We start from the raw sequence: 25110 nt of genomic DNA, 5'->3' as shown, positions 1-25110 counted from the left end.
TCCGTATCCACCGCTGTAGTAGTGTATACGTTGACCTTGTAGGCATTATTTGCACAGTGTTTTCTTCAACCCGCCATCTAGCTGTGTGAGCTTGTTCACATTTTGTCTAAATATTGATAATATTATCGTCTCTAGAAAAACCACTTGAGTTACTTTTTTTCAAGCAGCATTCATATATTTTACGTAATCCGTATCCACCGCTGTAGTAGTGTATACGTTGACCTTGTAGGCATTATTTGCACACTGTTTTCTTCAACCCGCCATCTAGCTGTGTGACCTTGTTCACATTCTGTCTAAATATCCATAAATTTACCGTCTCCAGAAAAAACACCGGAGTGACTTTTTTCAAGCAGCCATAATATATTTTACGTAATCCGTATCCACCGCTGTAGTAGTGTATACGTTGACCTTGTAGGCATTATTTGCACAGTGTTTTCTTCAACCCGCCATCTAGCTGTGTGAGCTTGTTCACATTTTGTCTAAATATTGATAATATTATCGTCTCTAGAAAAACCACTTGAGTTACTTTTTTTCAAGCAGCATTCATATATTTTACGTAATCCGTATCCACCGCTGTAGTAGTGTATACGTTGACCTTGTAGGCATTATTTGCACACTGTTTTCTTCAACCCGCCATCTAGCTGTGTGAGCTTGTTCACATTTTGTCTAAATATTGATAATATTATCGTCTCTAGAAAAACCACTTGAGTTACTTTTTTTCAAGCAGCATTCATATATTTTACGTAATCCGTATCCACCGCTGTAGTAGTGTATACGTTGACCTTGTAGGCATTATTTGCACACTGTTTTCTTCAACCCGCCATCTAGCTGTGTGAGCTTGTTCACATTTTGTCTAAATATTGATAATATTATCGTCTCTAGAAAAACCACTTGAGTTACTTTTTTTCAAGCAGCTTTTCATATATTTTACGTAATCCGTATCCACCACTGTAGTAGTGTATACGTTGACCTTGTAGGCATTATTTGCACACTGTTTTCTTCAAACTGCCATCTAGCTGTGTGTATTATCGTTTCCAGAAAAACCAACTGAGTTTTTGTTGTTGTTGTTTTTTTAAAAATAATGCCAGGCAAAGGAAGGCCGCCACGCAGAGGCCGTGCTAGGGGCCGTGCTGCTATGCAATCCTGTGGCCCTAGCAAATTGCCCAGTTTTAAAAAGCCAATGACCCTGAACTCCCAAAATGCTGAAGAGGTAGTTGACTGGCTTACACAGCACACCCCATCCTCTACCGTTTCTAACTTTACCACAACATCCTCCTCATCCTCCACTGCTATGGCCACCCCACGTAACACTTCCTCCACCACCGGTGCCCCTTCTTCACTGGAGTCAGAGGAGTATTTTCCCATGAGTTTCTTGAACTGAGTAATGCGCAACCATTATTGCCAGAAGAAGATGAAGGAGATGAGGACCTTACACCAGATTTAATTCTGGCAGAGAACACGATAGAGATGGACATAATGAGTGATGAGGAGGAGGTCCCCGCTGCTGCTTCCTTCTGTGATGTGTCAGAAGAAATTGATGCATCTGAGGAGAATGATGATGAGGAGATTGATGTTTTGTGGTGCCTAGTAGAAGAGAGCAAGAGGAGGGTAGTTCAGATGGAGAGACGGAGAGTCAGAGAGGCAGTAGGAGAATAAGCAGGGAGGACAGCCCGCAGGGATCAGTAGGGCAACAACATGTATCTGCACCTGTGTTCAGCCGGCCAACGCACCCGCCATTGCCGCCAATGCCGCCAACTTCTACTGTTACCGCCAGATCGCACACTTCCAAAAAGTCAGCAGTGTGGGATTTTTTTAATGTGTGTGCCTCTGACAAAAGCATTGTAATTTGCAATGAGTGCAGTCAGAAACTGAGCCTTGGTAAGCCCAACAGCCACATAGGTACAACTTCTATGCGAAGGCACATGAGCGGCAAGCACAAAGCACTTTGGGAGCAACACCTCAAAGGCAACAGGCAAACTAAAAGCCACACTCCTTCTGGTCCAGCATCTTACTGCTCTACCTCTGCTCTCCTTGACCCGTCTGAACCACCCTCCACTCCGCCTTCCACCTTGACCACCTGTTCCCATTCCCAGTCATCTGCCACCAGCCAAGTTTCTGTGAAGGCCATGTTTGAGCGTAAGAAGCCAATGTCTGACTGTCACCCCTTGCCCGGCGTCTGACAGCTGGCTTGTCTGCACTCTTAGCCCGCCAGCTTTTACCATACCAGCTGGTGGACTCTGAGGCCTTCCACAAATTTGTAGCAATTGGGACACCGCAGTGGAAGGTACCCAGCCGCAATTTTTTTTCTAAAAAGGGAATACCACACCTGTACCAACATGTGCAGAGCCAAGTTACCGCATCTCTGTCACTTAGTGTTGGGCCAAAGGTCCATATGACTACTGACGCATGGTCCTCCAAGCATGGTCAGGGCAGGTATGTCACCTACACTGCCCACTGGGTGAACTTGGTAATGGCTGGGAAGCAGGGAATGGGTAGCTCAACAACAACAGTGGAGTTGGTGTCACCGCCACGGATTGCACCACCTCTACTCCTCCATCGCTCTCTACCTCGTCTTCTTCCTCTTCTTCTTCTTACTCTGCTGCTGGGTCCTCCTTCTCCTCCTCCACACCTGTGCACCCCCAGCTCCCCCTAGGCTATTCGACGTGCCAGGTACGCCGTTGTCACGCTGTCTTGGGGATGACGTGCCTGGAAAGCAAAAACCATACCGGATCTGTACTCCTGTCATCTCTGCAGTCACAGGCCGATCGGTGGCTGACCCCACACCAACTGCAGATCGGAAAAGTGGTGTGTGACAATGGAAGCAATCTGTTGGCAGCGTTGAGACTGGGCAATTTAACACATGTGCCTGCATGGCACATGTGTTAAATTTAATAGTCCAACGTTTTGTCTCCAAGTACCAGGATTCCAGGACGTTCTCACCCAGTCCAGAAAGGTGTCGGCCCATTTCAGACGTTCCTACACAGCCATGGCACGCCTTGCTGACATTCAGCAGCGCTACAACATGCCAGTCAGGCGTTTGATTTCTGACAGCCAGACTCGCTGGAATTCAACGCTCCTTATGTTGGAACGTCTGCTGCAACAACAAAGGGCCGTCAACGAGTACCTTTTTGAACTGGGTGGTAGGACTGGATCTGCAGAGCTGGGGATTTTTTTCCCCCGTTACTGGGTGCTTATGCGCGATGCCTGCAGGCTCATGCGACCTTTTGAAGAGGTGACAAATATGGTCAGTCGCACCGAAGGCACCATCAGCGACCTAATACCCTTCGCTTTCTTCCTGGAGCGTGCCGTGCGACGAGTGACAGATGAGGCTGTAGACCAGCGTGACGAGGAGCTGGAAGCGCGCGATTTCTGGTCGGAATCACCAGAACGAACCCAGGCACCTGCTGCAACGCAGGGAGAGGTGCCAGAAGTGGAGTCAGATGAGGAAGGTGGCTTTGTGGAGGAGGAGGAGGAGGACCAACAGGAGCAGGCTTCCCAGGGGCTAGTGGTGACCTTTTGGGGACCCTGGTCTTGTACGTGGCTGGGGGAGGAGACCGTGGATGATGCAGTCCTTGATAATAAGGAAGCGGAGATGGATAGCTCTGCATCCAACCTTGTGAGAATGGGGTCTTTCATGCTGTCATGCCTGTTGAAGGACCCCCGTATCAAGAGGCTTAAGGAGAAGGACCTGTACTGGGTCGCAACGCTACTAGACCCTCGGTACAAGCATAAAGTGTCAGAAATGTTACCAACATACCACAAGTCCGAAAAGATGCGGCATTTACAAACCAGCCTGCAAAACATGTTGTACAATGCTTTTAAGGGTGATGTCACTTCAGGAACTCATCAACATTCCAGGGCAGAGGTGCCAGTAATCCTGCCACGAGCGCACCTGCAAGGACAAAGCCCTTTGGCCAGTCTGTAACGTCAGACATGCAAATGTTTTTCTGTCCAAGGCAGCGCCACAACCCTTCTGGATCCACCCTCAAAGAACGCCTCGACCGGCAGGTAGCGGACTACCTGGCATTAACTGCAGATATCGACACTCTGAGGAGCGATGAACCCCTGGACTACTGGGTGTGCAGGCTTGATCTGTGGCCAGAGCTGTCACAATTTGCCATGAACCTCTTGTCTTGCCCAGCCTCAAGTGTGCTCTCAGAAAGGACCTTCAGTGCAGCAGGAGGGATTGTAACTGAGAAGAGAACTCGCCTAGGTCACAAAAGTGTCGATTACCTGACCTTTATTAAAATGAATGAGGGGTGGATCTCGGAGGGTTACTGCACGCCGGAAGACTTGTTCTGACTTCTATGCAGCTGTCCTTCTCTTCAAGCCTCATGACTCCACACACAGCTGTCCTTTAGCGTCCTCCTCCCTCCGCCACCGTTACAAACTAGGGTGCAAACCCTACTGGTTTAATTTTTTCTGGCCTCTGTGCTTCAGTGGCTGCAACCAAAAAAACTGGGCAAACAATGTCTACAAGGTCAACGTATGGCAAAAAATGACTATTTTCAGCATTTATATGGCATATTTTTTCTGGCAACTGTGCTTCAGTGGCTGCGACCAAAAAAATGCATATTTTCAGCATTTATATGGCATAATTTTTCTGGCCTCTGTGCTTCAGTGGCTGCAACCAAAAAAATTTATATTTTCAGCATTTATATGGCATAATTTTTCTGGCCTCTGTGCTTCAGTGGCTGCAACCAAAAAAATTTATATTTTCAGCATTTATATGGCATAATTTTTCTGGCCTCTGTGCTTCAGTGGCTGCAACCAAAAAAATTTATATTTTCAGCATTTATATGGCATAATTTTTCTGGCAACTGTGCTTCAGTGGCTGCGACCAAAAAAATGACTATTTTCAGCATTTATATGGCATATTTTTTCTGGCCTCTGTGCTTCAGTGGCTGCGGCCAAAAAAACTGGGCAAACAATGCCTACAAGGTCAACGACGTTGACCTTGTAGGCATTGTTTGCCCAGTTTTTTTGGCCGCAGCCACTGAAGCACAGAGGCCAGAAAAAATATGCCATATAAATGCTGAAAATAGTCATTTTTTGCCATACGTTGACTCAACGTATATGGCAAAAAATGACTATTTTCAGCATTTATATGGCATATTTTTTCTGGCAACTGTGCTTCAGTGGCTGCGACCAAAAAAAACTGGGCAAACAATGCCTACAAGGTCAACGTATGGCAAAAAATGACTATTTTCAGCATTTATGTGCATATTTTTTCTGGCAACTGTGCTTCAGTGGCTGCAAACCAAAAAAACTGGGCAAACAATGTCTACAAGGTCAACGTATGGCGAAAAATTACTATTTTCAGCATTTATATGGCATATTTTTTCTGGCAACTGTGCTTCAGTGGCTGCGTCCAAAAAAACTGGGCAAACAATGCCTACAAGGTCAACGTATGGCAGTTGTTTAAAGAGAACAGTAGATTACTAGCCAGCAAAGCTACCTAAGCTAAAATGTCCCTCAAATCCCTGCAGACTTCTGTCCCTCCAATACAGAGCAGTATCAAGCAGATTACTAGCCAGCAAACTTACTATCATCTGTCCCTGAAATCACTAACAGCTCTCCCCCTACACTATCTCTTCCAAGCACACACAGGCAGATTTTTCAAGATACATTTTTGCCCTTGATCCCCCTCTGGCATGCCACTGTCCAGGTCGTTGCACCCTTTAAACAACTTTAAAATCATTTTTCTGGCCAGAAATTTTTTTTTTAGATGTTAAAGTTCGCCTTCCCATTGAAGTCTATGGGGTTCGCGAACCGTTCGCGAACCGCTCGCATTTTTGCGCAAGTTCGCGAATATGTTCGCGAACTTTTTTTCCGACGTTCGCTACATCCCTAGCAATTACCTGGGGAAAAAACACAATTTCTTAGAGGTTTTAGAGATATTCATATTTTTTTCAGCACTTTTTTCTGTTTGTACTTTTTATGTTTAGATTTTTTAATAACTTTCATGGCTTTTGTGGTTTTAGAGAAATAGAGTTTAATTGTGGTTTCAAAAAGATCTAATACCACCAAAATTTATACTTTAAGTAGGGCTCTTACACACGGGCGGTTTTTCCGTTCAGCCGCAAGGGGAGCGCACCTGCGTTTGATGCTTACAGGCATCTGTGTGAGTACAGCCCTTTTCAAAATAATTGAGTGTGTCTACTCCTGCCAGTGTGTAAGAGCCTTAAATGGGCCTGTAGCAAAGTGACGTGCTACTGATTGACCAGCTGGGTTTATTAGCCTCAGGTGGTTAATCAGCACTCCAGGCTGGTCAGTCTCTCAATATAACTATCTGGGAGAGACAGGGAAAGAGTGTCTAGGATCTTGACACAAAGGATGCTATGTGCCTGTGCACATACAGTCACCGCGTGGAAGGTCTGTAATTGCACTGCCTTCTATTATTGTTGAACTTATGCTGCTGCCAGAAACTATTTTTTTATTGGAAAGAAAACTGCCTTTATTTTGTACCTGTTGGCATTCTGCCGGCTGAAATAAATAAAAATAAAAGCCATTTTTCTTTAAGAGACTTTTGCTGTCCTGACACTTACTCTGTTGGAATCTGTCATAGGGCCTTTGAGAGTATGGTGTTTTCTCCAATGGTGTATTAACATCAGAGGTTAAATTGCAGATCTCTACAACAGTGCAAGACAACAGTGCATTATATTTCATTACTTTAAACTTTGCAGATTCTTTAAGCCTATATATCCTATATATTGGCCTCCTCTGATGAAGCACCCAATAGCACGAAAGGCGTCAGGAGGGAGTGGCTAACACAAGGTAGTCAGACCGGGGGGGAGACACTGCACTGTGGTGTGTTTTGTGAATGTGTTAATATGCAACTTTGATGTGGTTAAAATGCACAAATAAATGTTTCAAGTGAGAAGCTGTGCACGTTTCTAATTTATAAGCCTATATATCCCACTGCTTCCATCAGTTTTGCAATGTCCTGTAGCAGTAGAGGGTTGTTTAGCAGTTCATTTTATTTTTTGTCTGAGTTTACTTCATTTTACTTTCAGAGACCGTGGAATTCTGTTTGTGACAGGTACCTTGGCTGCTATACTGTTGTTGCACATACACCATTTAAAGGACATTCACTTTCCTTAAATGAGAAGGATCTTGGGGTTTTTGTAAATAACAAGTTGTCTTATTCCGGGCAGTGTCATTCTGATGCTACTAAAGCAAATAAAGTTCTGTCTTGCATAAAAAAGGGCATTAATTGAAGGGATGAAAACATAATTATGCCTACATAATTATAGGTCCCTGTGAGGCCTCATCTGGAGTATGCAGTGCAGTTTTGGACTCCAGTCTTTAAGGGCAGGACGCGACATGACTGTCCACTGCAGACGCTGCACGCTGCGTCTTCATCCGACAGTTGCGCCGCATCAACAATGCAACACGATTCGACAATAGCATTACTTACCTTATTTCCGACGTGACATATGCGTTTTTGCGCAGCGTGCCGGATCTCGCACTTTACAAGTACATTAGAGGACATTATAGACAAATGGCAGGGGTCCTTTTTACCCATAAAGAAATTTCATTTGAAGCAACGTAGGGGGTTCTTCACAGTGAGGACAGTGAGGTTGTGGAATGCACTGCCGGGTGATGTTGAGATGGCTGATTCAGTTAATGCCTTTAAGAATGGCTTGGATAATCTTTTGGACAGACATAATATCAAAGGCTATTGTGATACTAAACTCTATAGTTAGTATAGATATGGGTATATAGCATCTATCTGAAGGTATGGAGGGGTGTGTGTATGGATACTGGATTTTCATTTGGAGGGGTTGAACTTGATGGACTTTGTCTTTTTTCAACCCGATTTAACTATGTAACTATGTAACTTTAGCAGTGTCCTGCACTGCAGCTGATCCCACCTGTACAACAGAATCACATCTGTTCCACCAATACCACCTATAGTGAAGGAATGAATGGGAGAAAGTCATTCTTGTTTGTAACTGTTCAACTGTGAAATGTATAAATGTGCTAAATTTGTGAATGTTGGTCCCCTTACAAGCAATTTGTGTTGTGTGATTTACTGACCTCTTCTGCTACGGTATTTGATTTTACTGTTAAACCATGTTTCATTCTGTTTAAGATGTGCTATTTACAGCAAAACATGTGTATACTGAACAACCTCAAACTCTTATACTGAAAGTAAGAGGAGGATAATTTGTGCAACAATGACAGCCAAATTGTTAGATTTAGATTTGAGCTGCAAGACTTTTCATGTTAAAACAAAAGAAAAACCAAAAGCAACCATGAAGGCCCAGCACAATAAAAAAACAAAGTTTTCTTTTGATCAAAGCTGCTGTGCCTGCTTTGAAAATAGTTGTAGCTGTTGTGGTGCATGGTGAAAAATGGCCATCCTATATCTCTATACCGACAAAGCATTCTATATCCCTATACCGACAAATATTCGGAATACAATGTCTTGGCTCTATGCCCCATGCATTGCCACTGAAGCCAGTAACCAGCTCCTATTTCCCTAATGCTAAAACTTATTTACAACAAACTAAAACGCTACTATATTTCCAGTTCTCCACTCAAGTGATATATGTGGGAAACTGCCTGGGATTATTAGGGAAAGATGAAAGGGGAGTCCTTTAGTCAGAAGCTGATATTGTGCTGACAGGAGAAGGACGGAGCGAGCAAAGACCAGGACATGAAAAGTAGGACAGAACTGAGCAGGCAAAGAATCCATAACAGACTGGAGTGGGAAGAGACAGGCAAAGATGGAACAGGACTGGAACTGGAACCGGTTAGTAGTTTCTAGCTGCTTGCCCCAAACCCCAGGCCAGGAAAGCAGCTGGCAAGTTCTTAATTATACTCAGACTGGGTCTCGGGATTAGCCATCTCACCCCAGTATCCAATCAGGGCTGACTCTGCCCTATATAAGGCCAGCCCTCATTACAACCAGGGTCTAAGCATTGGTCTACATTGAGCACTGTGGTACTGGCCATAGCTCTTGTTCCTGCTTTGCTTTCTGTCCTGATTCTACTCTTTCCCGGTTCTTGTCTAGTTCTTGTTTCATCCTTGTCCAGTTCCAGTCTTACTCTTCGCCCTCATCTCCCTGATCCTATGCTTTGCTCTCCGTGTCCCATGGAGTTCCTGCCTGAAGGACTCGCCCTTCCCACCTCTGCCTCCACAGTGCCCCCTACCGATTCCTGACATAATATGACCAGTAGGGAGTTTCACTTCATAGAAGGTGATTTCCCTTTCCATGTAACAATACAGGTATAGGATCCATTATCCAGAAACCGGTTGCCCAGAAAGCTCCAATAGACTTAATTTTATCCAAATAAACCACATTTTTAAAAAGATTTCCTTTTTCTCTGTAATCATAAAACAATACCTTGTACTAGATCCAAACTAAGATATTATGAATCCTTACTAGAAGCAAAAGCAGCCTATTGAGTTTATTTAAGGTTTACATGCTTTTCTAGTAGATTTAAGGCGTGAAGATCCAAATTATGGAAAGATCCATTATCCAGAAAACCCCAGGTCCCAAGCATTCCTGATAATGGGTCCCATACCTGTATATTAGCTGGGAAGCTGGAATTTACAGTAACTAAGAAATAGAATGCATAAAATAACCATATGTAAAGATGTATTAAAGACCATTAAAGATAAGAATGAGACAACAGGCACAAAGTAAGAATGGAAGTAAGGACATTTTTAATTTTCACCAAACTGTTTTCTGAGAGAATCTGAAGAGCATCGAAGTGTGTCTTGCAAGAGTAATAGAGTAAAAGAGTCTGGTAAATATGACATGGTTCTCAGTGGTGAGGATTCATGATTTGAGGGGACTATGGGCTACCCATTACCAGAAGGGATTTTTAATTTCTGAATAATACATTCTGCTCAGATGTTGATCCTTCAGCATAATCAAGTGTGCCCCAGTACCTGCAAGAAAATTATTTGGTTTAAAATCTGCAGTGTGGGGGCATTCTAATTTATTTCACATTATTGCTCCAAATGAGAAATGTGGCATAATCCCCATAAATACACTGACTTCACCCAAGTTATTATTTATAATGCCTCCAAATTACAGGCATACGGCAGAATGTGGAAACATATGGCTGCTTATGCAGAGCACAGTATCTCTAGCTATTTTTGGAATCAATTTTATTTTGTATTCCTCGTTAGTTTATGGAAGTTTCTTAGCTTTTCCACTAAATGAGCACAACTTCAGAGTAAAAGGAATTTTTATGCTACTTTTTGTCTGCACTGGGAATGCCATTAGCTTCTTTCCCAAAGACTTTTCCAAACCAGGGTAGAATCTGCATCATATGGTAACTTGATTCAAGTAGGCCTACACTACCAGTAGTGATGAGCGAATCTGCCGAAAAGTCTGTCTTTTTTGCCTGTAATAAAATTATAATATATATATATATATATATATATATATATATATATATATATATATATATATATAAAAACACACTGGTAAGGCAGCACTTGATCAGAAGGCACTCACTTGATCAGAAAACGTGTATTAGATATAAAAATAAAGCATCAGGCTACGTTTCGGGCATGCATCGTGCCCATCAAGCCAAGGGTTACACATGGTTTACAGGTGTGCAAGGTCAGGTGACTTAAAAAGGAGTTATCAGGAAGTGTCATCAGCGTTAAGTATACAGGTGTGACCCCTATAGGTCAAGGTTCACATTATATTTCATACACATTGCCCTTACCCTTCATGTGTCTAATTTAACCTATGATAGCCAGCATAGTTTACAATTTATAAAAACATGATTTATTGACAGGCTCAGTCCAAATTGTGTCTAAATCACATCAGGTTTTTTAGAAACTCATAAAAAGAGGTACAGATCGTAGTCCCTATTTAATCCTTTGGGTTGTAAAGATCCTAATTTGTAGATCCACCACACCTCTCTCTGTTTTAAACGGAGTTCACGATCACCTCCATTTTTGAGTGGGGGGATCATTTCAAGCACCATAAATCTGAGTTGATCAGCACTATGTCCTTTCTCCAGGAAGTGCTTGGACACCGGCTGACTCATATTACCTAAATTAATAGCAGATCTATGTTGTGAGATACGTTATTTAATCATCTGCGTGGTCTCACCTACATAGATGAGACCACACGGACAGACCAACACATAAACAACATATTTGGAAACACAGGTATAGAAGCCCCTCAAGTGGGCAATATACCCTGTCTCAGGGTGAATAAAATCTTTCCCTTTATATACAAAAGGGCATTGGTTACAATTGTAACATGGTGACATTCCTGTTGCTCTCTTACCGAGAAAAGTATCAACTTCTTTGATTTTTTTCTTTACTTGGGCAGAAGTCACCATGGTACCAATTGTTCTGCCTCTTCTGTAGGAGACAATGGGCGGAGCAATAATCTATGTGTGGATATGCTCGTTGTAAGATGTGCCAATTTCGTCAAAGTGTATTACTAATTGATCGATGCTGTCCATTATAATCAGTAACAAAGGGGATTTGCCTCCTATCAGTCTTTTTGTTTCTAACTGAACTAATTTTACTTCTAGCTTCACTGATCACTGCTTCTGGATATCCCCTTTCCCGGAATTTTTTGCACATTAAATTTTCTTGTTTAGATTTTTCTTTTGGGTTACTCACAATCCTGTTTACTCGAGTAAGTTGGCTAACTGGGATAGATTTCTTAACATGTTTGGGATGGTGGCTTTTATAGTGAAGAAGTTGTTTACGATCGGTAAGTTTCACATAAAGTATTGTATCTATACCCCCCTCTTGTTTTTTACAGACCATAACATCCAAAAACTGTATTTGCTGTATATCATGTGAAAGAGTGAAAGAAATTGAAGGATGAAACCCATTTAGCTTCGCGTGGAACCCCGAAAGGGACTCAACGTCGCCCCGCCATACAATGAAGATATCGTCGATGTATCTAAGCTAAGCCACACAGTGGCTGGCATAGTCAACATCGCGATAGATGTATAATTCTTCCAATCTAGCCATAAAGGCATTTGCGTATGACGGGGCGACGTTGGACCCCATCGCTGTCCCACGCAGCTGCAAATAGAAGTCATCCCTGAAAGTGAAGTAGTTGCAACTAAGTATGATATCCAGCATTTCCAAAAAGAACCCAACTTGTTGCACAGAATAGCTGGCGTCTTTTTGTAATAGCCACTCACATGCTTCTATGCCCTCTCTATGAGGTATCGAGGTGTACAGACTGGCAACGTCTAAGGTTGCTAGAATAACATCCCCTCCAATATTGTGCGACATGGCTTGTAACAATTCCAAGAAATGGCCTGTGTCTCGCACAAAAGAGGCCACATTCTGTATAAGTGGACCCAAGATTTTATCCAACATAATAGCCATCGGATTAAAGATTGACCCCACCGAGGAAACAATGGGACGACCCGGAGGACGTGCGGCGTCCTTATGTATCTTGGGCAAGGTATACAGAATGGGCGTTCTGGGGTTTTCAACTGTCAAAAATCTTTTCAAATTTTTAGTGATTATCCGCTGCTCAACCATATTATCAAGCAATCTAGTGATCCTTTTACATATGCTTGGCAGCGGACTGCCACCCAATTTCCGATAAACCTCCCCATCCGCTAGTTGTTTTGCTATCTCAGCAATATAGTACTCCGTGTCCATTATCACTATAGCTCCCCCCTTATTGGAGAGCTTTATAGTGATATCTGTCCTCTGTGATAAACCATTAAGGGCTTCTCTTTGCTGTTTAGTGATATTTTGTGTGATTGGGTTGTTCAAGCCCTCCTCCCATCCCAGTTGTCGAATCTCATCATGGATGGTTTTGATATATGTTTCGACTGCGGGATAGGTGGTGGGCGGAACAAACCTACTTTTATTGTGCAAATCCCAAGTGGATATATCCAAACAGCTATTGTCGTGTACAATGTCACTCTTAAAAGAGGGATTAGCTGCAAAGTGTACTTTTAATCTTAATGAGCGAAAAAAACGGTATAGATCAATATCAAGTTGAAGTGTATATATATATATATATATATATATATATATATATATAATATATATATATATATATATATATATATATATATGTATATATATATAATTTTCAAGCTCAAAGAGTATGAACACAGTCAGGGAATACCTTATAGGCAAGGTGCAAAGAGTAAAAAATGGGCATGTACCTGTGTTTTGCAATTTAGCTGACTTTCATAAATTAGGCTTTTGAAGTGTAGCATTGTCTGGCATTTAAAGCAAACAAAATATGCCAAACAAAATGTGACTATGGCAGCCAATGGCGCATGAAGGAACATGAACCATAGGCTTTCTAAGCTTTTTCGGTCAAGAACAATCGTTCGATCGATGGATTAAAATCCTTCTAATCGAAGGATTTAATCATTCGATCGAATGATTTTTCGTTTGATCAAACGAATAGCGCTAAATCCTTCGACAGTCGAATATCGAGGGTTAATTAACCCTCGATATTCGGCCATAAGTAAATTAGCCCCGAAGTGTTAGTTTTTTCAGAGATCAACCAATCCCGAACTACATACTATATTTGACTACTCCTGTTATGTGGGTCCCCATTTCAGTTGAATCCAAAGCAAGAAAAGCACACAAAACCAATTTTTTCAGATTCAATTGTAGCAAAATTTTTCACTTCAGAATTTTAAGAATAACCATTTCAAGGTCAAATTCAAGCTTTATCAAACTTTAATCAAATTAATTATTTTTATGAGCTACAGAATCAAGCAGAATCAATGTTTTTAGTATTATTTGGTTTGCTTCTCATCCCCAGCTTTCAAAAGGTAGCAGTTAGTGATGGGCGAATTTGCGCCGTTTCGCTTCGCTGAAAAATTCGCGAATTTCGCGAAAAATTCGCGAAATTTTTCGAAAAAAAAAATTTGACGCCGGCGAATTTTTTCCGCGAATTTCCGCGGGAGTTTCGCAAATTTATTCGCTGGCGGCGAATCGCGCAAATTCGCCGCAAATTCGCGCCTGGCGAATAAATTCGCCCATCACTAGTAGCAGTGGGTTTCAGCTTGAACCCTTGAACCTCTGGTAGCTGACCACAGTTGATGTTGTGATTTACAGAAACAACATACAGTTATCTGTGTTGTAAGCATTTTACTGTATTGGTGGGGAAGAGGTGACACACATCCATTCTTTAGGCAGATTCTTGTTTTTTGGTGTAGAGAAAGGCAGATTCTAAAATGATGGCTTAACCATTTCACTGTCTAACCTGGTTACCGTAATAAAATGTATTAAAGTCCCTATAAATCCCTTAAAATTACACAACCTTATGCAAAGGCTCAGGGCCTGCAAAGATGACAGTGGCACTATAAGGGTTAGTGGTGTTTTTATTATATATTTTAAACACTTTTGCATGCTAAATTCTGCCTGCTTGCTTCAAAGTGTAGTGAAAGGTTTTCTGAGTTTCTGCCCAACTAAATCTACCTCATTAGCTCTAAACACCGCTCAAAATCTGTAGCTGAGATCTGAAATCTGAATTAGGCCGTGACCTTCTGAAATTTTAGCTTTTATAGTGTATAACTTTTGCTAATAAAGTAATAGCAAGATATGCTTGTCAGAACAAGGGGAAGGCTTTTCTCTCAGTGTGAAGATCTTCAAGAGATTTTAATTTAAAGAGAAATCTATATAAATAATATGATTATCTACTGGAAAGTTGAACAGTTTGAAGAAAGTGAATAGGTTTTTCTTCTTGTTTCTGCCAGATATTTATTCACTCGGTAAACCCATCAATGGCTCCTCTAACCTTTTTCATTTGGTACAATAAATGCACACTTTTTCTCTGCAATTAATTTATGTAAGGTGTGTGGCCCATTAAGATAGCAACATAATATGGAAAGTATGTTATTCTATAGAGACTTGTTTTCAAATAAGTTACCACTATATTTTACTTGCTAATTGGTTGCTGTGGGATTTTAGGCTTGCTCCAAACTTTATGACTTATATTCCACTATGTTTGTATATCTTTTTTTGCTATAGGAAGGGATGTATGGGTATGGAATCGGTTATCTGGAAACCTAATATCCAGAAAGCTCTGAATTATAGGAAGACGATCTTCCATAGACTCCATTTCAATTTTTAAAAATGATTTCCTTTTTCTCTGTAATAATAAAACAGTAGGTTTGTACCTGATCCAAACTAAATGATAACTAATACTTATTGGAAACAAGACCAGCATATTACGTTTATTTAGGGGGTTATTTATCAAAATCTGAACTTTACTGATTTTTTTTCAATAAAAAAAGTCCGACCAAACTAGAATCCACGAGTTGACCATATTTATTATTAAAAAAAGCACAATCTAATCGGTTCGGGTAAAAACTCGATCGTATGGATATTTTTGGAGTTTTTTTTCCGATTTGCTTGATTTTTGTTTTTTCAGACTTTTTCCCAAAAAGCTCGGATTTTTGTCCAAAAAGCCCTAAGGTTGGATTCAATCGCAGACCGCAGAAATTTCAAAATAGGATAGGGACCTCTGCCATTGACTTATACAAAACCACGGCAGGTCTGATATGGCGGATTTTCGAATTTGGGCTTTTTGATGCATCGGGCTTTAAAAAATCTTGAAAAAATGTAAGTTTAAAACAAAATGAAAAATTTGAGTTTTGCCCCAAAAAGCCTGACCGGAGTTTAGTAAATAACCCCCTTAGGGGTATATTTATCAAAGTGTGAAGAGATCACCACAGTCCTCTAGAGTGAAATACCACCTCTCTCCATTCATTTCTATGGGATTTTTAAAGGCGTATTTATCAAAGGATGAAAGTTCACCATTTGATAAATACGCCTTTAAAAATCCCATAGAAATGAATGGAGAGAGCCTTTCACGCTATTGGACTATGGTGATCTTTAACTATGACTAAGTTCACTTCCTGAAGACGGCTTGAGTTTGGAGCCGAAACGTTGAAATAAAGATATTTTATTTTCTACACTTTGAAGAAGTCCTGTGAGTGCAGTTCTTTTTGCATTTCTATATGATATTTTTAACCAGCACCTGGGCAGTGACTACCTGAGGATTTTTGAGTGCACCGGTATGTTGTGTGTGTGTGTGTGTATAGCAAAGCTTTCTCTGTGTATGCATTTTTAGTGCCTAAATTAGCGTTAGTGTTTACTTTCTTAGAATATTTAGTGAACGGAAATAAATTTAACGAACACTCCATTTACCGATTGTAACAACTGCCCTGCCACAGTACCATTCTGGATCAAACTGTATGAGTCAGATCCTATACCATGTATACAGTGTAAAAAAGAAAGTGTATTCAACAGCAAAGGTAAAGATTCTTGATCTTCCATGCAACCCACTATGTAATATCAAATTCATAAGATAATACATTAGAGTAAAACAAAAAGTGTAAAGGTCCTTTTTATAAATTCAGTACATAAATAAAATCCAGATTTGAACACTGTACACTTTAAGGGGCAGATTCACAAAGGGTTGAATATCGAGGGTTAATTAACCCTCGATATTCGACTGGGAATTAAAATCCTTCGACTTCGAATATCGGAGTCGAAGGATTTTAGCGCAAATAGTGCAATCGAACGATCGAAGGATTATTCCTTCGATTGAACGATAAAATCCTTCGAAACGAACGAATCGAAGGATTTTAATCCAACGATTGAAGGAATATCCTTCGATCAAAAAAATTTAGGAAAGCCTATGGGGACCTTCCCCATAGGCTAACATTGAGTTTGGCAGCTTTTAGATGGCGAACTAGGGGGTCAAAGTTTTTTCTTAAAGAGACAGTACTTCGACTATCGAATGGTCGAATAGTCGAACGATTTTTAGTTCAAATAGTTTGATTCGAAGTCGTAGTCGAAGGTCGTAGTAGCCCATTCGATGGTCGAAGTAGCCCAAAAAACACTTCGAAATTCGAAGTTTTTTTACTTCGAATCCTTCACTCGAAGTTAGTGAATCGGCCCCTAAATCTATGGAGCATATTTATGAAAGATAACCGAGTTTGCCACTGTTCTCCAGAGGGAATTTTCACAGGTGTCTATTCACTAGAATTTTGTAGAGGAATATTTATCAAAAGGTGAAAAGAAATTAGTGAACTTTGTTTTTGCCCTTTGATAAGCATACAGCTATAAACTAAGAGCAGTGAAATTTCCCTCTGGCAAACTTTAGTGAACCTTAGTTTCACCTTTTTATATCTATATGCTCCTATATCTATCTATTTTCATTATTAGCCAGAGCGTCAACAGTACTAGTCTGCCATGATTTCCCTGGAGTAAAACCGTAAAATACAGCTGTTTTCTTTTACTTGAAGTGAATGTGCTGATTTTATTGACGATGAGACAGAACACAATAAAATGACATACATAACATCTGTATAACCAACAAAAGAACATATAGATTTCTTTAACTTTTGCAGAACTTCTTTGTAATAGCCACCATAGTGGTCTTTCTGAAGATGGCTTTCCTAACTCAAAACCAAAAGGTTTGTAGAGCGTTAGTTTAACAGTTACAGATATCCTGATCTCCTTCACCGGAAGAGTGATTGTCACCCAAAATCCAGAACCAATGCTAGGCTCCCTGGTCTCGGCTCTTGCTTCCGCTTTTAACAGATACCTTTCACCTCGGGAGGAGCCTAATTGGATGCCGCCAGGTCTTATAAAGAGAGGAGCCAAGCTAAGGGTTCTTGACAAACAAAGGGGCACAATCGTTAAGCAAAGTCTTATGGGCAGAAGATCATAGTACAGGGAGCAGACAGAAAGTGTAGTCAAAACCAGGCCGGGTCAGTGCAGGCAGGATACAAGCGGAGTCAAACAGGCAAGGGTCAAAACCAGGATATCAATCAAGAAAAGTCAGACAAGCATGGGTCAGAATACAGATTTCAGAATAGTCTGTTACCAGGCAGGGTCAGGATCACGGAAGTCCGAATTAGTCAGGCAGGCAGGGGTCAAAACAGGAATCCGATAGAAGACAAAAGCAGGAACGCACCCAGGAACTCACGAAGACAAACCAAATAACAGGCAATGAACACAGCACTGAAGTCCCTTTAAATCTGGTTTGAATTTGTAACCATGCGTGCTGACGTAACAAGCCAGCGGCTCTTCAAGAAGAGATGCGCGTGCGGCGTTCGCGTCCCTAGGAAACAGTCAGTGAGGATCAGCGTGGCGGGCGTCCCTGCAGAGGGCACGGCGGGCGTCCCTGCCGACCCCGTCGCACCGCTATACCATCAGGGTGAGTAGTTGTTACAGTGATGGCATTAGCATATGAATTATTATTATACTATTACATGTATAGGATACAGAAACCTGTCATTCAGACAAGTTCCAAATTACGGGAAGGCCATCTCCCATATACTCCCATTTAAGCAAATTATTCACTATTTGTAAAAATGATTTCCTTACTCTCTTTAATAATAAGACAGTACCATGCCCACCCAACATGATCACAACAAAAATATAATTAATCCTTAATGGAGCTAAACAATTTTGCTGACTTTATTTAGGGGCAAATTTATTAAGGTTAGAAAGATTGCATTTTTTTGTGTCAAAACTCTCTAATTTCAATTTAAAAGCACCAACTCGAATGTAAATTTTAATGTGAGATTTATCGGATCTTGACCATGGAAATAGTTCTAATTCGCCACCTAAATCCTGCTGAATTAATTTACAAGTCAAAGGCAGAGTTCCATTGACCCATTTGAAGATGTTAATAACCTTCTTGACATTCAAGTTGTTTTTTTTTGTAGGAACATTTGATTTGAGTTTCGTTCTTCGAAAACGAATCAAATTTTCGGGTCGTTCCCATTTGTTCGTATTTTAGACGTTCACATTTTATCATAGATAACCTCACTTTCGAGTAATGAGTACATTAGAATTTATAAGAGTAAAAAAAAAATCACATCAATTTGAAATTCAACCTTTGATAAATAACCCCTTTAATGTTTAAATTATGAGGTAATAGACAAGTTATGGAAATCCAAATTACCGAAAGACCCCCTTATCCAGAAAACTCCTGAGTATTCTGAATAGCAGACCTTGTAACTGTACTATATTTCTAATATAAATCAACAAGCATGCCCACAGTCTTATCAAATAAAACACATAATTATATATATATTAATACAATCACATTGTAAAGAGCTGTAGGGTAACTGTCTTTCTATTCCTTCTTTGGGGTCCTGCTAGTTTATAGGAAATGGTCGATATTCATGTATTGGGGAATCTTATTTCCAATTATGCTCTTTTGCAGCCTATCACCCTGAAAAAAGGAAAAGACGCCAGTGTTTTTTGGGACTTGGAAAAATTTTCAACAAAAAAATCGAGGAAGTCCTATCTACTCTATTGCACTTTGCCTAGTTGAGGTGGCGAAGACAAGTCTGACACAAGAGGTAACGTTCAGTAAAATTTGCATCTTAGTGAATTTGCACAGTTAAGTCCCTTCGCCAGAGAGCAACTTCGCCTGGTGATTGATTGTGAATGAGCACCAGCGTCAGTCTCTTTCTCTAGCGAAGTTACGCCTGCGCCGTTAGTAAATCAGCGAAGTACCGAAATGACGTCATGGTGGTGAATTATCGCCAGCGTTAGTCACTTCGCCCTTTAGTAAATTTGCCCCATTGAGTCTTGTATAACACAGTATGGCTTATTTACATCCACAGACCCAATGGGCAACTTGTGCTTTCCCCTGCAGTGAGTTGCAACTAAAACTATTAATCAGACACAATTGTGGTAGATGCAATGCAGTTTATGCCAAGCAAATGTGAGAAAAAAACATGGCAATTGCTCTTGAAATTGCACTTTGTATCTGTCAGGTGAGTCAGTAATTCTTAGAAGCTAGGAGAAACTAAACAAAAGAAAAATGACTACATATTCAACTGTTAGTATTTCAGTTAGACAAGAACCGATAGAAGACCAGGGGACTTTTTTGGTCATATATTTGTATAAATATTAAAATAAACAGGTTTTGTGTTACCTGTTCTTCAATGGCCATTGGCCTATTGTACCACATTGCATACAATGCAATGGAATGTAATTACATATAACAATAGTTCATTAGTGGGTTCATTGATAATTGCCATACATGCCAGCTTGAGTATCAATCTGATCATTCAAAATCTAAATACATAAAGAATGCTTTTATATTTACCAGAGATGTGGTTAATGTTGATGACATCAATGACCCCATTATTGTGGAAGCAAATAAGCAAGAAAAATGCTAGGGTTTGAACTTAATGACATCATTAGAATGTACTGTAAGTTACATGCACACCTACTGACCAGCATACAATTACCTTGTGAAACAGAATGACAAAACTGATTGAAACTGGTGTCTTCAGCTCTCATATACACCTAGGGGGATTCATTAAGGGTCGAATTTCGAAGTTAAAAATACTTCGAAATTCGACCCTCGAATTGAAATCCTTCGACTTCGAATATCGAAGTCGAAGGATTTAGCGCTAAACGTTCGTTCGATCGATCGAAGGATTTTTCGTTCGATCGAACGATTAAATCCTTCGAATCGAACGTTTCGAAGGATTTTAATCCAACGATCGAAGGAAAATCCTTCGATCAAAAAAAGGTTAGCAAACCTATGGGGACCTTCCCCATAGGCTAACATTGACTTCGGTAGGTTTTATCTGCCAAAGTAGGGGGTCGAAGTTTTTTTTAAAGGGAAAGTACTTCGACTATCGAATGGTCGAATAGTCGAACGATTTTTCGTTCGAAACGTTCGAATCGAAGTCGAAGGTCGTAGTCGAAGGTCGAAGTACCCAAAAAATACTTCGAAATTCGAAGTATTTTTCATTCGAATCCTTCACTCGAGCTTAGTGAATCGGCCCCTAGTCTAATGTTTATTGATGTAATATTTCACTGTATATTGTTTTATCCATATGCACATTCGTTTTTATTAGGAGATATTTTTATTATTTTGTGCTACTTGTTACACCAATCTCCTCCTCCTCCCATCTGGAGTTGTATTTATTAGTATTTGCGCAGTTGATGGTTAGCTATGATATTAGTAATTATACACTTGCAGCACTCCGTGGTAGAAATTGAAATGGGGCGGTGCAGCAGCAATACCGACTTCTCTAGGCTACGGAGCTATATAAACATAATGTTCAGATGAATCCGTTTTATCAACTTCAGCCATATGGCGAAGCTTGCAATTGGTGCTTTTTATGGCAGATGCAGATGCTGTTCTGTTTCAACGACAAATATACAGTGCATCTCTGAAAATGTGGGTTCAAGGATAATTAGACAGTTTGAAAGCATAAAGCTGTATTGCCAATTTCTAAGAATATATTACTATTCCCTAATAGGCACAATAAAATGCTACATCGCTTGTATTAAAGGGCTATTAGGACTTTTTTGTTCATATCATTGTTTAGCAAAACTTCTTGAATGTCAAATGCCTGTTGATTCACAAAGAATGAGCCTCGGCAAGTAAACAGAAATGCAGTATCCATTTAGATATAGCTGGTGATGAGAGGAGGCCATAGTTTTTTGTATTCCATGTTCATATGCATTTTCCTCAGACTCCAAAGACCAAGCATACTTAAAATAAACACATGCTGTGTTTTTATTTCCTTCATTTTATGTCTATGGAAAACACGATTACACTGTAGAAGTTTATTGCAAAGTTCCAATCAAACTGCAAAGATCAGAGGAGTCATTGCGGCCCTTTTTTAAGAACTACTGCACAATGCATATTAAGAATATCTCATATCCGAACAAAATGTATATCCTCTGGCTAGATACAGCAAAGTGCAAGGGATGACAAGCCCCTTCCGAAATTCACTTATTGCTCTCATAAAAATACTTTAGATATTTCTAAACCAACACTATGCTCTAATAAGCAGTTTTTCCGCAGTACATCATAAGGTTATATTTATTTTATTGCTAAAACAGATGACAGTTTCATTGACCCGTTCAGAAGAAAAGAAGAAGACAACTGCGCTGTGCCACTCACCGTCAATGAACGAGAATTAAATGAATGATGGAAACATAAAATTGATTGTCAAAAAAAAATCAAATGGCAAATCTAATTTGTAGTGATGGACGAATTTATTCGCCAGGCACAAATTCGCGGCGAATTTGCGCGTTTCGCCGCCAGCGAGTAAATTCGCGGCAAAAATTCGCCAGCGTCAAAAAAAAATTTTCCGAAAAAACGGACGCCGGCGCCAAAAAAGGGCGCCGGCGTCGAAAAAACGGGCGCCGGCGTCAAAAACGAGACGCCAGCGCCGTTTCGCAAATTTTTCGCCGTTTCGCGAAATTCGCGAATTTTTCGGCGAAGCGAAACGGCGCAAATTTGCCCATCACTACTAATTTGCAATCTTTAAGATTCATTTAATTTGTGTTTATTTCTTTTGCATTTTTGAGGCCCTTTAAATTTTATCTTCCCTATGGCTTAAAATATTCAACGCATTTCCATTAATGTATAATCAGTGCCTGTTTTTAAGCTGTACAGGCGTACCTAGGAGTCGTTTGGTTGAATTTTAGTGCAGTTTGGGGTGAGGGGCAGTGAGGTGCATACAGTTTTATGCTGGGCAATAGCCCAATACATGTTTCATTTAAGGTAATTGGTTGGCTCAGCCTTCTGTTGTAGTCAGTTGGTACAATCACATAAGAGTTTTAATTTTTACACAGTTGGAATTTGTTGGCGGGGTGGAGATGGATGTCCGCAGAGCTTTGACTATCATAAAACAGTTGGTGCATTGCTATAATACTTCATTCCTTCAAACTTCAGTTTGTGTCTTTTTTTATTCATTATTTTCCTATCCTTCTAAAATGTTTTGCTTGATGTACTTAATTTACTTTAGATAGTTAGGGGTTATCAAAGCTACAAACAGAGACTTACATTGACTTTTGTCACAGATGTTCACAGTTCCAAGGATGAACCCCTTAGAAATACGCTACCCTAGTGGGCTGATGGGGAGCTGTTTGGGCCCCTGTGTTTTTGAAATTCCAAGGCCTATCTTGAATCACAGTCTGGACTGGTCTGAGGGTGAGGTGCAGAGACAGTGTACATAAGAGAACACAGTCCTTACAGTTTGTCATATGTCTCTGAGTTCCAAAATGGGGAGCAGAGACCTACAGTATGACAGGCTTTAAGGACAGGACTGCCTTGCTTGCACTTGAGTGTCCTCTGTGGCCATTATGCTACCTGCAGGGCATAAATAACATGGCTGATTGCGCCCTTTTTTTTTTGCACATTGCACTGCAGGTATTAAATTACCCCTATTGCCTTTAGGTGCAATTAATATCTTCTGGTATCCATTTAAACTAAAATTCCTAATATACCATGTGTCCATAATGGAAAAGTAACAGCAGGTCCTCACACTGTAAACTCTTTTGGACAGGGCCCTTTTTAACTCGCATTTCGTAATATATGATGCCACATTGTTATATTTGTAATGTACAAACAGATCAAAGGTAAACAGAAAGGTTTGCAGAGGGCCCTTCGAGTGCTGATTACTCTGACTTCCTTCTTTACATTGCTCTTTTGATCAGCAGGAGTAGTCCACCATAAGTTCAGGTCTGCTCTGTGCCAGACTACTTGCATGCTGGGAGAAGAAATAAATATGTAAGTTGCTTCATGGAAACAGTGAGAAAAGGCACAGCACTTCGAAAATATTTACTTATTTTTATTGCAGTGAGAAAATGTTAGTTTGAGCTCGCTTTGAGGTTTTATGAAACAAATATATTCAAAATATGTTAATATTTTAAAGTCTTTAAATGTAAATATTATTATCTTACCAGTAGAAGATGTATTAATTAAATATATCATAAATCTGCTTAACCATAGTTTTGGTTAAGCTTTAGATCCACCACTTTCTCTAATATTTATTTTTAAACATTTAGCACATCGTAAGTCTTACAGTGGCAAAAGATACTATTAGTTGTTCAGTGATGTAACTAAATTGTGTCAATGGTCTTTTTTCAGTTTGTTGCACAGGGTTTACAAAGATCTTTTATGTTCAGGTCATCGGTAAAAATTGCTGGTGCCCTAGGAGCAAAATCCAGTTATTCTTTCCACACAATAAAATTATATTAAGCAACTCAAGCAGATCTAAAGAGCAGAAAAACATATACTGTCAGATATATGCTGGTCCATTGAAGCTGTATGCCTTCAGATTTATACTAAACATGTTGCTTCCTAAAACCAGAAGCAAATAATCTCCAATGGAAACAATGAGAGGACAGTAGAATTTATTGTTCCAGAATCAGCTTTACCCTTTCCGGCCCGAGAGCTTAGATGCAATATAAATAGAACATAGAACACGCAACCCTAAACACTACATAGAAATGCATTCTTTAAGCAAAGTAATGACCTGTATTCTCTGAAAGTCAGAGTTCTCGGTAAATACAACACTGTGGGGGTCATTTATCAACACTGGGCATATTTGCCCATGGGCAGTAACCCATGGCAACCAATCAAATTGCTGCATTCATTGTTCTACTTGCAGCTGGCTTCAAAAAGCTAATCACTGATTGGTTACTATAGGTAACTGCCCATGGGCAAATTTGCCCAGTGTTGATAAATGAGCCCCTGTATGCGTGTTTTACTTTCAAATAACTTGGTTTCTAAGGGTTATATTTACTAAAGGGTGAATTTTCTCCTTGTCTAACTCCATCAAAGGACACTTCGATTCATCAGGTGAATTTTCACAGCTCATTTTTACCAAGTATGCTATTCCAAGAGAAATGTGGCGAATGGTCTCTTGGTGAAAATTTCCACCATCAAGAATTTATGTACTATATATGGGATATTAGCTGCTCTATCTCTATAGTTCACCAGCCTGAACCTGGAGAAATTTCCCTTGGCAAAAATTAATTCTTGTATTCTTGGTAAACTGGCAAATATTCACTGGAGATATTTTACCTGATGAAAAAAGGTTCCAATGTGTAGAGAACTGGATTATTTAGCGAGCAATGTGGATTCATGAAGCCTAGTTAAGATCAAGTACAAGATACCTTTTTAATATTACAGAGAAAGAAGGAAATCAATTAAAAAAAATCTGAATTATTTTCTTAAAATGAACTCTATGGCAATCTGAAACTTTATGGATAATGGGTCTTCAAATAAATACCTTTTTAATGCTAACACCAATAGTAATAATAAATAACTGCTAGCTTTAGAAACAAAATGATATGTAATATAATGAGAAAAAGTTGCCAAGA

The sequence above is a fragment of the Xenopus laevis genome, chromosome 5L, assembly GCF_017654675.1.
Source record: "Xenopus laevis strain J_2021 chromosome 5L, Xenopus_laevis_v10.1, whole genome shotgun sequence".
NCBI lineage: Eukaryota > Metazoa > Chordata > Amphibia > Anura > Pipidae > Xenopus > Xenopus laevis.
Note: the sequence above shows the minus strand (reverse complement) of the source record.